Here is a 14,137-nt window from a genome sequence, read left to right on the forward strand (position 1 = left end):
TCAGGCGTTAAGGCTTAGGCATCAAGACATGATTTAAAAAGAGAATACCACCATAACTCTATTAGAATATGGATTACATTTGTTCAAAGGAGCACTGCCCTTACTTTAATATTTCATCATAACTGAAGTGAACACATAAAACCCAGTCTTAGCGTTCATAAGAGTCTCTATATTTTAGACACTGAGACATGGCATTATAAATTAAAGGGTGCATTGATATATGCTGGATGGATGCAGTCACTGTTGCCTGGTTATCTGATTAAAAGCAAATCACAAGTTGAAATCTCACATTCAATTCAGGATGACGGTTTGACACTTTGAAACATTTGCTGTGTTGCCCAGATTTAGATGAGAAACTCGATACCTTTCTCATAACAGTCCATTAAATATGAAACTACAGTCACTGGTATGTTAGCATAGCTAATCATAAAGATGAGGGTGAAACAGGGTCGTGTCTAGAAAGGAACCCTAGATTTGTGAAACCCCAGTAAGATTTGTAGGTGCTATTTCTTTGTGAAATTAGCCTTGGCTACAATCTCAAACATATTTACATGGAAATGTTCATTGATATTTATGTCCCATTTTTAAAAAAATAAATAAATCTCAATAAATAAAAAAAATTAAAAAACACACCCACACCTCCACACAATGCTGGATTTTGTGTGTATATCTCTTTCTGCAGCTCTCACAGACAGAGTAGAGGAGAGAGATGGAAAATGCAATATAACCCTATGTTTATATAAGTCTATACATTGTTTTTGTAGGAAAATACTGCATAGTATGGCTTTAAAAGAAGAAAATCTAAGAAAAATTCACCAGTACCTTTACACAAGAACCAAACAAAACTAACAACCTTTAAAAAAGAAGCAGTACAAAACATTACATATAAAAACAGGGGTTCACTCCAGGTAACATCCATTGATTTTTCTTATTAAAAATAAAAGCACACAGTGCAAAGGTGCAGCACCTCCGCGAGGAAAACACCTGGGGGATTTTGTTCATTCGGTAATTAGTGTTCGTGGAAGAGTTAGGTCGGTGTTTGTTGGAAACTTTACAGCTGTTTATTCTCAAATCTCAGCTCTCCTCACAGCGGGATCCTGCTCCAAACATATAAACACGAATATGTGAAATCCACACATCGCGACTCCTTTTCTACCATTCTTCTCATCTAGATCTGTCTCATTCAAATTCCAACAGCTGAGCGGCCTCGCGCTGCACTGTAGCGCAGATGAAAAAGCGCGGTATCCCGGCTCTCTTTAATCTAACGATGCCTTTGAAGCAGCTGCGAATGAGTGGGACTAGAACAAAGTCAGGTGTTCTTTACTGAGACGGCGCTTTAGACGATGTGACGGGAAGTGGGTGACATTTTTGTGTGTGTGTGTGTGTGTGTGTGTGTTTGGGTAACTGTGTGTGCCCTTGAGTGTGATTACACAGTGTGTGCCATTGTAAAAAACAGCTCCTAAATTTGGGAGATCTTGAGCAGATGCTCCATTATAAGAAGAGAAAACTGTGGAAAATTAGCATATACAAAACATAGCAATCATTGAAAAATGTTTTAAAATGTTGACTTAACTATTTGCTATGTCCTGCTCCCACAGCAAATTTACCAAAATTAAAACGTAGGCTTCTCAATTCTTTCCGGTGACCACCGATTTCTCATGTTAAAATAATAAAATAATGTTGCTGGTAGATTTCATCAGGTGCAGCTAACTTGCTAAGTAGTTAAGTTACGCAAACTCTGTACCGTCTCCAGCTGACTTTTTAATGTTTCCAGCTGACTGCCACGTAGAAGGGCCACAAATATGCACTTGACATCTTTTGTGTTTTTTGCTTCATTCAAATCTTTAATCATAAAGCTTCTTAACCTAACTGTAACTGTAACTAGTTATGATCTGAACAAACGTCATCTAACTGGCTGAGTGAAGTGATGCGTGTTTAAAATCGTCCTGGTTCAGAATGCCCTTTTTATTGGAATATCCTCAATGGGTAGCTGTTTGGCCCTACAAATAAGCTAACTAACTAAATTTTACTACCTTGGCCTTGTTTATGGTTTTGGAAAGGTTATTTAAAAAAGTTACACCCCTCAAAGCTCTCCAGATGTCAGGTATCTTTGTCCCAGTACACACAACTTCAAAGCTAAACTTTTTTCAGACTAGAAATAATTTTTAAGAGATACTGGAAGATCAATGAATGAAACATCACTTTTTGTAAGACATAATCATTTAATTTTGCTTCAGGTGACTTCAACATTAGGATGTGGGTGGGATATGCATGTGTTTCATCTATACATCCTTTTTCAACTAAACAGGCTGAATGTAGCCTCGAGGTTGGTTAAGCGTGTCTCTGTGTAGAAATCTGCTCATTTGAATCTCTGCACCTTGTGGGAAAGCCTTGCTGTTGAATGAGTAATGGCTCCTCCTACCTCAGCAGCTACCACTCAGGGGCCCTCGAGCGTGGCAATTAACCCCCTATTGCTCCAGTGAAGTTGGTAAGTGGTAAACAGTGTGCGGCGGTGATACTGGGTTGCTCCCAGGTATGCATACGTCCCACTGTATTACTGTGAAGAGGAGTAATGCAGAAAAAGCACACACGATCAGCAAAATAAAAGGAAAAACACTCAGTGGTGCAAACTCTGTCACGCTCTGTATGTTCTACGTATTGTTGAATGAATGACCTGCAGATGTATAATTGATCGATTATCCTTGCTTGTCGTGCCAACAACAGCCAAGTCTGTCATATATTATTATATGCAGCACAATCAGGAGTTGTGTCTTATTACAGAATAAATGACTGATTAGGGCGAAGTAATGACTGATAATTTTCCATTCATTAAGCCTCTATTTGTGGCCTTAATTATGTGCCAATGGCTCATTCAGACTTCTAATTAACAAAATGGATATTTTTCACTGTCTTTCCCTCATGAAGGACAACTAACTGTTGATTGTCAGTCAGTTTTGAACACAGACATTTCACCACTGTCTGATTGCTAGTCTAACAGAGAGATCATACTGCAGCAATCACCGTTTCAGCTGGTGTTTTGTCGCCACACAGACAATCCAACGTAAAGAGCTGCTATTTTAGAATGAAAACTCATGCAGAGCCGTAGCAGCGATGGTAAAGGCGATTCAACTCGAGCTTAATGAGTGACATAAAATATTCAGAGGACCAGTCCCAACACAGATTTAACACTTGAGATAATTGGAACAGAATACATACAGAAGAGGTAGGGTGGCAGGGAACAAAAGGGCTCTAATTGTTTCTCTGTGGGACAGCCACCAGTTTTCTAGGATTTTCAGAGGCGCTGTAGGTGAACACTGTGGAGAATATTGCATGACTTCAGCCCTTTTTGGTTATTTTCATTACACATGAAGCATTGCATGCTCATCTAAGCCCTTAAAATCTAAAACAAAAAACCCACACAACTCATCTATCTATCAACTGGATTAATTGATTTTTTTTTATTTGTTCACCCTCCCAAATCTTAAAGTTATGATAAGATGTGAAATGCCTTTTTATATTGTGCACTTACTTAACAATGCAGTATAGAGGTCATTTACCGAGTTTCCTGGTGAAAAAAAGCTTTACTTGTTGCTAAAGTAGCTAACTGTTAACTGCCACCAGCTGACCGAGTCCCAGGGTGCCACGAGCCAAATGGCAAACAAACCACCACTGTCTGTCTCAAAGGCGGTGATCGGTTCCAGTCTTGCCGTGTTCACCGGGAGCTCCGGGTGTAGCTGCATTGTGTTAAAGATCAGTCAGTTCTATTGGCTACTGCAACAAGTCCCTCCCTTGCTGTCTGTTTTTACAGAAAACATGTAAATATGCAGAAGCAAATCGCCCTCTGCTGCCCATTTCATGCAGACTTTAACTAAAATTTTCACTCATGAGGGAGCAGTTTCCCTTCTTTTAGCCCTTGGGAGGAAGCTGTCTGTTAGGGTTCTACACCCACATCACCCATCCTGTTTATGTGGGGGAAGCAAATTTCTGTTTTGTTTGTTTTTCTTCCTTTGCGTTTGTAAATTCCTGTATCTGACAGGAAATGGAGGATAGGACACCAGGCTTTTTTTATCTTAAAAGCTGAATACCCAACAAAATGATAAAATATGAAGCCTTAGAGCAGTAATTGTTCTTTCAAATTTTCTTTCAAATGTTCCCAGATATGAGCAAAATAAAGGATATCTCCTCCTGAATGATTGATTAGATTTTTTTCATGTTTTTGGAACGACCTTTTATATTACAAGACAGATATGAAATGTGAGCATAATGCTTTGAAACAGTTCTTTTCAAGTTGTTTTTTTTTCTGTCTCAGGCAGCAGTGACAATACCGGTTGGTTGCAGCTGGTTTCATAATCCAGCCGATCTGACACCTGGTTTATCCTGAGAGACAAACATATTCTGTTTCAGTCTCTCCTGTGGGGTGAAGGCTTTGATTAGCCAGTGATGTGCTCAACTATTGATCTGGCTGACTGCTCCTTATCTTGCTCAGTTATTACTGGTTTACTGCAGGCGTCCTGGTGGGCTCAGTGGTTTCGAGTGTTGTGCTGGGAATACCATCTCTGCTCTGCTCGGGGGATTCAAAGCCCCCCTGAGCAGAGGAGAAGACATGGCAAAAAAAACAGCCTTTTCCACATACTGGTTTTCTTTAAAATCTTCATTTTAAATTGGGCTATTGCTTTTTTCATGATTTTTGTGGCCACCATTAGTTCTTTTATACACTTGGAAGGGGAGGGTGAGGCCAGTGGTGTTGAGTTGGTTGCAATCTACAACCTCATCGCTAGATGCCACTAAATCCTACACACTGGTCCTTTAAGTAATATGTATTATGGAATCATCTGGATCCTATTTGTCTAGTTAAAGGAACGACCATCTCAAGCTCTTCAGTTTGTATTTATATCTCGTCTCCTCTCTCCTTCATCCACACAGACAACCAACAGATATTCAAAGGGACGTGATGGAGACTTCTCTCTGTGAGGGCAGCTTTGGTTTTCTCACCAAAAGTCACAGCACTGAAACAGACTGACATGGCAACAAAAGCCAATCTGAAATTGTCTGCAGGCAAGACAAAAAATTGCCAACCTGTCTGGACCCAGGCACTGTGAGGTGGAATGCCTTTTTCTTTGACAAATATCTGCCTTAAATTTGAACTGCTGGATCAAAGCCTGTATTCTTACTTTGGGGACAGAAGCAACCATGTTCTTGTGATACCAGAGCATCCAATTACATAGCAATTGTACAGCCCCCTCCCATCTGATACATGCAGACCTCAAACCTGACCTATAATGAGTGTGGGACCCCAGGAGCAGCCACTGAAAGTGAAAGTGATTGACTTTGGCCTGGTGTGTCATGTGTCTGCAGTTCAGCCTGGTGTCTGTGTGCAGACCACCAGGAACAGAGCACCAGAAGGCATGCTGCACATTCCCTTTAATTGATATGTGGTCAGTCCTGGTAGCTCCTGGGTACCCGTTGTATCCAGGGGAGATGGACTGTAACGTGCCGAGCTTCTTCATAGAAACTCTGGGCCAGCCAGCTGTCTACGTGCTGGAGCGTGGAAATACCAGCCGACCACTACGTACACACACAGCAGACCAGTCAGCTGCACTGGAGATTCAAGATTCCTGAGGATACTGCATTGTCTATAAACATATATATAAACATATTTTAGTGGCCTGTTTAGTTGTAATATGAGAAAGATCACGAGTCACAAGCGTTAGCTCAGAGAGCGGCTAGTTTGGCTGCCAACTCTCATTCTTCAGCACTATTCATAACTGTGCTGTGCATCATATGAACAACAGCAGAATAATGAGCAATGCTTAAAAATGCCCATATCATTTGTATTACCATTCTTACAAACATTTTATTAATGCAGTTGAATCTCTACACAGTTATTGCTGAAACTGAGATAAAACAGCTAATGTGTCAGTTGTTACAGCTGAATTTTAGAGTACATAATGAACATCTTTATGGATTTTGGGGCATAGAGGACCATATACAAGTCAAATAAATTTAAAAAAAGCAAAAGTAAATAAGTAAATATACCACTTAAGTAAAAGGTATATAATTTTCGTATTTTAAAGCAGAGATACAGTCAGATTGTGGACTTCCTTGGATCCTTTTAACAAAGTCTATTGACCATATGGATCATTGGATACTTGAAGTGTTTTCACCAAGTTACTTCCTGCTCCATGAATAGCTCCCTGAATGGCCTTCTTGGAAATGGGAGCCCTAACCAAGTGTCATTAGGCCTGATGAAAGCAAATTGATTTCAGTGGCAAGAGGATTTCCAGGAGAACAAGTGCCTCCGTGAGATTATCTTAAACACAGAGATGATGTGTTTGCTTTTTTTTTTTTGTTTGGGCAAAGGTGCACAGATGGTGCTCTCTTCTTCTACAGTCCCTGTGAAGCTGTGAAAAATGAGGACAGGAAATGAGACAAAAATCAGGTCCCACTCGGAGTAATTGATCTGCTTTTATGAGAAGCTGCACTGTGATGTTGTAGTTAAGTCACTGGGGCCCATGGGCCAATAATGCTGAGAACAACTAGGTGAACGGCTGTTTAAAGCTGCATAATGCAAGGCTGGTGAATTAACAGAAAAGCAATAAAAGCTGCTCAATATGCGCTGCTGTTTCGTGCGTGACAAAATTGCAGATTCAGATGAATAAAAACATATATACCCTCATAATTGTACGTATACCAACTTACATGATATTCCAATTTGACTCTTTGTGTCAAAATTTCCGTGCATGCACTATATCAGGAATGCAGGAAGGACTTAAATTCCTTCTAACTCTCAAACTGTGCCCCTGACAACAGCCTACACCATCAAAATACTAAATGTGATAAAATAGAAATAGAGTGAAATAGAACAAGACTTCAGAGTAGTGCAGTACTGCCTGGGTCCTGCACACCACTGCCCAAAGACTGATGCTCAGAAACTTCCAGAATGCAGCAAAATATGAGAAAATAAGAAAATACAGGCAAAAGGCAGAGCATGTGCAGACACAGACATCATCACACACTTCAAGTGATAATTTAAAAGGTTTATTCTTTTTAGTCTATACATTTTTTAGGAAAATCCTCCACCGTACGCCTTTAAGAAGTTTTTGAAAGGGATAATCTAGGGACCACAATGCAAAGCTCTTTCTAGTTTGAAGACCACTATTCATCCCTTCAATCATTTATTTATAAAGATTCCAAGAAGATATCTGAAACACTTTCCATCTCTCCTTTGTCAAACAGGCTTTCAGCTATCTGAAATCCATATGAAAGAATAAAAAGATATGTACTGCTGGATCCTCTAAATAAGATGTCTTATATACTGACAAGGTGGCTGTGTGAGTGTACATGACTTATTTAGCCATAAAGGTTGAAAACAGGATCAAAGTTTTCAAAAGTAAATCTCCAGACTTTTGCAGCAAAGGAAAGATGTTTTGAAGGTTGAAATCAATGAAAGATTCATCTGAGTGAGGAAAGTAAGTCGGTGCGAAAAAGAAAAAAAGAAAAGAAAACGCAAGAAACACTGAGGAATATCAATAAAAACAGCTTTAGACCAAAGCAGCTCATTTGACAGCATGACAGAGAAGCGTATGCTGCGGGATCGATTACGCTAATGAACTGTTTCACACAGCAGAGCTCTGTAAATATCAACTGAACAGCCAGTCAATAAAGACAAACTCGGTACATTCTACGTGTTGCATTTGTCTCCCCCGCCGACTTAACCAACTTACATTTGCTTCTCTCGCTGATCGATTGACTCGCTGTTATGAGAGGAGTCATCACCGCTCGACTGCATCAACAGACGGCCGCAGTTGTTGCGGGAGCAGGCCCTCTCATGATCTGATGGAGTAACACTGTCGTGAGTAATTACCATTTGACAAAGTGAGGCTGAATGTGAAGAGGAACTGAATTGGACAGAAATCGGTAGTCTCATATTAAAAGACCTGAGCTGAGTCATAATACTGATCATGCACATGGAGGTATTAGGGACACATTAGTGTAAATGCATATGGAGAAGACAGATAATGTATTGTTAAATTATGAAAAGGATAACCATGTTTACCAGTGACACTGAGGTTCTAACTCCAGCAGTGGAGCATATATTGGCTTGTTGTACCAAGACACTGATGGAAGAACTGATGGTTACAAACAGTTTGTGGAGGAACAAATGAGAGATCAAAGATTGAACTACAAGTATTTCCAACATGAAACTGCTCACAAGGTCTGTCGGTTAAATTGAATAACGGGGTCGGAAGGGATTTTGCTTTTGAGATTTTTTTTTTTTGTTTAGCTTTGAGCACTACAAGCTGAATGCCAGTGTATTTCTGGGTCAGTTTGGCACCACAGAAACAACCACTATGGAGCATTTACACCCATGAGATCCATGATAATGCGGTGCTGAGTAAAGACAGGAGGAAAACAAAGTCATATGCCAGTTGAGCTTACTAGGGGCTCGTGGTTGCTGTTCTTTCCAGGCCACATTTCACACAGACTATATCCACTTAGATTTTGTTAAACAGGTATCTTCAGCTTTAACTTTAAAACTTAAAAACAATCCTGAATAATCAAAAGGGTATCTTTAATCTTACATTAACGCTTAATTACCAGTGATTGACAACTCTGTAATCTTCCTTATTATCAACAAAAACACAATATTAAGCTCAGCCTCAAAGGGTCAAACTGATAGAAATGAAAGCTGTAGTCATTTTCAAAGCATATTCAAAAGATAAAATCATCCTTGTGAAATCTTTGTACTATTGCACCAGCAGGAAATGGAATTACAGGATGCTCACCACACAAACAACAAAAACAGACAGACAATAGTATGAAATAAAACATAATAAACCATACAATAATGATGAACCGCCATTCATGGTGCTGGAAAAAAGCATTGACCATTGACCAGAATGCACCAGAATGACACTCCACCTGTGTTTCCAGTTGTCTTCTGTGGCCATTATAATGCATCCTGGGTGCCGCTCGTTTTAGACTAAAGGCAAGAGAGCCAATAAGAACAAATGAAATGTTCAAAGTCTTCAAACTGAATTTTATTGATAAGAAAAGTGTGATGCAGACTCGCAGTCATAGGAGGGAGAGGGAGAGGGAGAGGGGGAGGGAGAGGGAGAGGGAGAGGGAGAGGGAGAGGGAGAGAGGGAGAGGGGGAGAGGGAGAGGGAGAGGGAGAGAGGGAGAGGGAGGGGGGAGAGGGAGGGAGGGAGGGGGAGAGGGAGAGGGGGAGGGAGAGGGGGAGAGGGAGGGAGGGAGAGGGAGAGGGGGAGAGAAGGGGGGGGGGGGACTGACTAATGAAACTATTAATACATCAGTCTTACATTTGATCATGTGGTCAGTTATAGTTGATAAATGTATGTAAACTTCTCATTACAGGAACAGTAGTTAAATGACGTGGCATGAGCCGCAGTTTAAATGTGCATGTGTACAGTGTGTGCATACATGCATAAAGACATGATGGCCAAAACTACAAAAATAAGGCCCATTTGTAAAAATATAATTTTCCTTTAAGTGTTTCTATATAACAGTGGAGCTGACTGCCTTAGAGCACTGTACCATTAACAGTAAAGTACAGTAACACTGACTTTTACAGTTAAGTTTAAATGACCACAGAAAAGTGTCTTTTACATCAGTGCACATTCAAGGTGTCCTCTGTTGTCCTGCTTACAGTGTTTTCATGTTTTTCTTTTTCCAAGCTGGTTGCCTCTACGTGCATCAAAGCCTCCCCGCAGGGCTCTTTATAATCATGTAATCCATCCATTCACTAGATGGAACCTCCTTAAATCCCCCTTATATTTACCTCCATGTTCTCCTCAGGGTGTTAAGGCCAACTAATAAGCAATAAGCAACAGTGGAGCTAATGCTATGAATCCTCAAATCCGTCATCACTGATAGGGGGAGAGACCTGAGGAAAGCCGTGGGGGAGAGAGATAGAGTGTGGCTATTAACACTGGACCACCTCAACTGTGTGTACATACAAATAGCCATATCTGCACATACACACACACACACACACACACCAAGGGCCCCCATACACAACTTCTATCTCACAGGTCCTCTACTTCCCTCTCTCCCTATACGTCCAAATCAGGGGGCCATACGTGTGTATTGTGTGTCAACACACAATCTAAATGCAAATGGTTAAACGTCTCCTTGCGGCCCACAGCCTCCCAGGAATCAACGCACACCCCCAGCACACATTCAGGCCGTTATTAGGTTAGCAGGAAGGCGATCACAGGTACGACTGAATAATTAAACCTGCATTTTAAAAACCCTGTATTGCTTTTGCCTTTGAATGGCCAAGGGACTATTGCTGTATGTCTGTGTTGAGACCTTGGCTCCAACAAGGGATGCTTCTGTGCAGGCAGCAGTGGAAAATAACTAATTAAAAATACTTACTTACTGTACTTAAATTGTCAGGTACTGTCCTTACTACTATATGAACTATATGTACTATATTTTTTATGTACTCCCTACATTTTAACATACATATCTGAACTTCTACACATAGAAAAGATTATTCCTTGGTGTATCCATCAGTGTATAATGACAGATGTAATGAGACAAAAGAAGAAGGCAAAAAAGACGTAACCAGATGAAAAAGACATAACAAGACAAAAACAGCGTAACAAGATGAAAACGATAACAAGACAAAAACAATATGACAAGATAAAAAAGACGCAACAAGACAAAAAAGACGCAAAAGACATTACAAGACAAAAACATCATAAAATAGTTAACAAGACGAAAATAATCTGACAAGATGAAAAAGACATAAGACAAAAAATCGGAACAAGACAAAATGACATAAGATGTTCCAAAAACAAAAACAATGTAAATGATGTAAAAGAGTAGATAAGACAAAAAAGACATGAGAAGAAGAAATAGACAGAGACTGTGAAGAAAAGTGGAGGTTCAGTTGTCTTTGCACATGAAAGTGCTGGTAGAAATGTCCATCAGAGGGAAACTTTTTACTTTAATACTGAGTATATTTTAGAACCTGTATTTTTCACTTTTCCTGGAGTAAAGATGTTGAATCAGTACTTCTGCTTTTACTTCTACTTCCTTTCCTTTACTACTACTTTTTAAAAGCCTACCATGGACATTTCTTTTTATATACTGGGATAATTTTGTAATTTTCTTGTCTCAATAACTGCTGTAGTGTTAAATAGAATGACATGTGGGGTGTAGACTATGTAAAATATTGATTTAAACAGGTATATAAGCTGTTACATGTTTGTGCCTCTTTCTTTCTGAGCTGGGAGAAAAGCTTAATTACATTTTAATGCCGTTGTAGGCATTTAACCTTTTCTGACACCAATACATTAGCTGCTCTCCTTGTTCAATGTAAGCACCAGGGAATAGATCCTCAGGACCAGAGCAATTATTGGTGGGTAGTTTAAGTCTGCATTCGTCCCCCACATTGTGGGAGGAGGAGAGTAAGTCCCACATGCAGGAGCCAGAAGCTGCTTTTAAAGGATTTAATATGAAGTTATATCTGATAATTGAGGCAAAGGTTCCTTTATTTGCAACCCAAATACATTATCCATTACACTGGAGCTGGACAGGAGCATGACGCTTTATATTCTGAGCATTTTGCTGGCCGTGTCTCAACAATGATGAATCATGAATAACTGAATAATTCTGTGCATTTCCTCTCATCTCACAACCATCTATTTCTGCAGCTTCCGACTTGTTAAAGCCACTGGTAACCTGCAGTGGCTGTCTAACTGTGTAATTTAGGGTCAGCATTGAAAAAGATTAGAAATTAGATTGAATCCGAACTCAGAATATTGTCATTTAAGTCATTGTGCATTTTGGGGGTATTGGGTTGAGAAAATTTCTGTGAGCATAGATGGCAGCCTGATGTTCCCTGTCAGAAAAGGCTGTCCTACAGCAGAGTAAAGCAAGTTTTGTTGCTGACTCTCTATAGTAGTACATAGCTTAGCTTCTGTGCTGGTACTTCTGAGGGAGATGTCAATCATAACATCATCTGTCGCACCCACACAGTCTTGGAAAATGGTCTGAACAGCAAAATTAACTGTTTTACGGTTATGAAATGTTATTTTCACTCAGATTTTTGCAGACACTCAGTGGGACACTTAACTTTGATATCAGATATGCATTTTCACTATTACTACTGGGCTCTTGGCAACAGAAACTCAAGTTCACACTGGGTTTCGTATTGATTAACGTCTTCTTTGTCTCCATCCTTACGTAAATATCTGGTCAGAGACCTATTCTTGTCTCAGCTAGATGACATACTATTAACAGATTTGCTTGTCCCTCTACTTTGGCCTTACCAGACCCACTTTATCACAAGATACAGTTCAAACTCGTATACCTACAATCTTAGATCAATGCTTACAGGTGCCACCTGTGTGGACTGATTCTGAAAAAAGAAGTCTTGTTAAGGCCCTTGATCTTAGAACAAACTGCAAGCTAGACTCACTTTACCTTCCCTCGTCTCTCTAACCAGTTTTAAACAAAAGCTAACTGACGTTTTTGTCACGTCTGTGTGCATTTTACCCGCACTGTTGATGAGCGGACGTCTTTCTTTTACTCTTTAGTCTAAGAGTGCACTGTGCACCTGATGTGTAACTCTGCTACCCCATGCTGATGATGACCTACTAACCTTGGGATAATCTTTGGTGAGATGAGAGGCAATGAAGTATTATTTTAGGGAGAGGGGAAATAAAGTTAAGTGTGCAGCTATGAAAAAAAAAAAAGTTCTGGAGCAATCCCTTGTGAGCACTGAACTCAAACTAAAGGCTACAGTATTGAACATGTAATTTGCAGGCTTTTCTTTTTGAATATTTCCTCTCTTCCTGAATTAATTATTGCCTCCACGGTCTTACTGAAAATAAAACACCAGGGGTGGGCTATCATGAGTGTCAAAAAAATCAGTGTATTGATTTCAGTGCTTGAGGCGTCTGACTTCTGATGATGGGAAACCATTTTCGAAGCTGCATCAGGCTGCATCTAGAAGGCGGGGAGGCCACCCCCCTCCTGTGATGGTGTTTTTCGAGTATTTTGGCATGAATCCCTACAGACTGTGAAAAGTGCTGGCTTAGTTAAGGAGCTACCAGAGGGCACGAGAGAGAAGTGCTGCAGAGGAAGAGAGACAGAGAGTTTAATGTACTTTGAAGCACAGAGAAAACAAACCAGATTGCTGCTGTAAAATTGCTGAGACGCCACGCCATTAAGCTCCCCGCCGCTTTCTTTAAACAACTCAACGCATCACAAAGACGACTAATTCACCTCCAGGCGCCGAAAGCGTCTTCTACTCAAGGCCCCGCCCTTTTTTCTGTATGCTACACATTCATGCGCAGAGCATCTGTCAAAATACATATTCTCCCCGAAGCATTCCCAGACACCTCCATCCAAGGACAAATCAATTAGCGGTGAAAGACAGGCAGATGGTTTTGAAGGACGTCGGTGCCTGAGCCTCAGGTGAGAGGCATCGGATGGCGGCATGCAACTGTCAAGTAGGATACTCGTCTGAGTGATTCCCTGATGTCATCCACGCACACACGCATGCATCTCCCAGAGAGCCTCTGCTCATATTAGACACACACTGCCACAAAAAGGCAGCTCGCAGCTTTCTGTAGGATGCAAAAATCAACGCTGCGAGAGAGAGAGAGAGAGAAGGAGGGAGGGAGGAGTGAATATTTCATATACATATTATCAAACTGAATCCCAGATTAGCATTCCTTCAAAATTACCCCAGGTGATGCTAAAGAGGCTCCATGGAAGCTCGGCTCTTCCGTTTTTGTGCTCCTCGAGAGCAAAAAATGGGAGATCAGAGTGTGAATAATAAAAAAAATACCCTCTAAAAACAAATGTTTTGGCTGTAGAAATAAAAATTAACACAACAGTCTGCATCAATCTTTTTGAGTTATGATAACTTCTTTTGAAAATGTTCAACTGAGAAATTACACTAAATTAGGAGAATTATATTTTCCTCTACAATCATTTTTTAAATTATAACTTATTTAATACGTGATAGCATGAACACACATTTTAAAGTTGATTCTGCATAAAGTTATCTCAACTACTTTCCCCACATTATTTAGCGTAATTTCAAGTTTTTAAGTTGTCATGTAGCTTTAAAGAAATTAATTCATTATACAACA

The sequence above is a fragment of the Lutjanus erythropterus genome, chromosome 22 (assembly GCF_056507025.1).
Source record: "Lutjanus erythropterus isolate fLutEry1 chromosome 22, fLutEry1.hap2, whole genome shotgun sequence".
NCBI lineage: Eukaryota > Metazoa > Chordata > Actinopteri > Lutjaniformes > Lutjanidae > Lutjanus > Lutjanus erythropterus.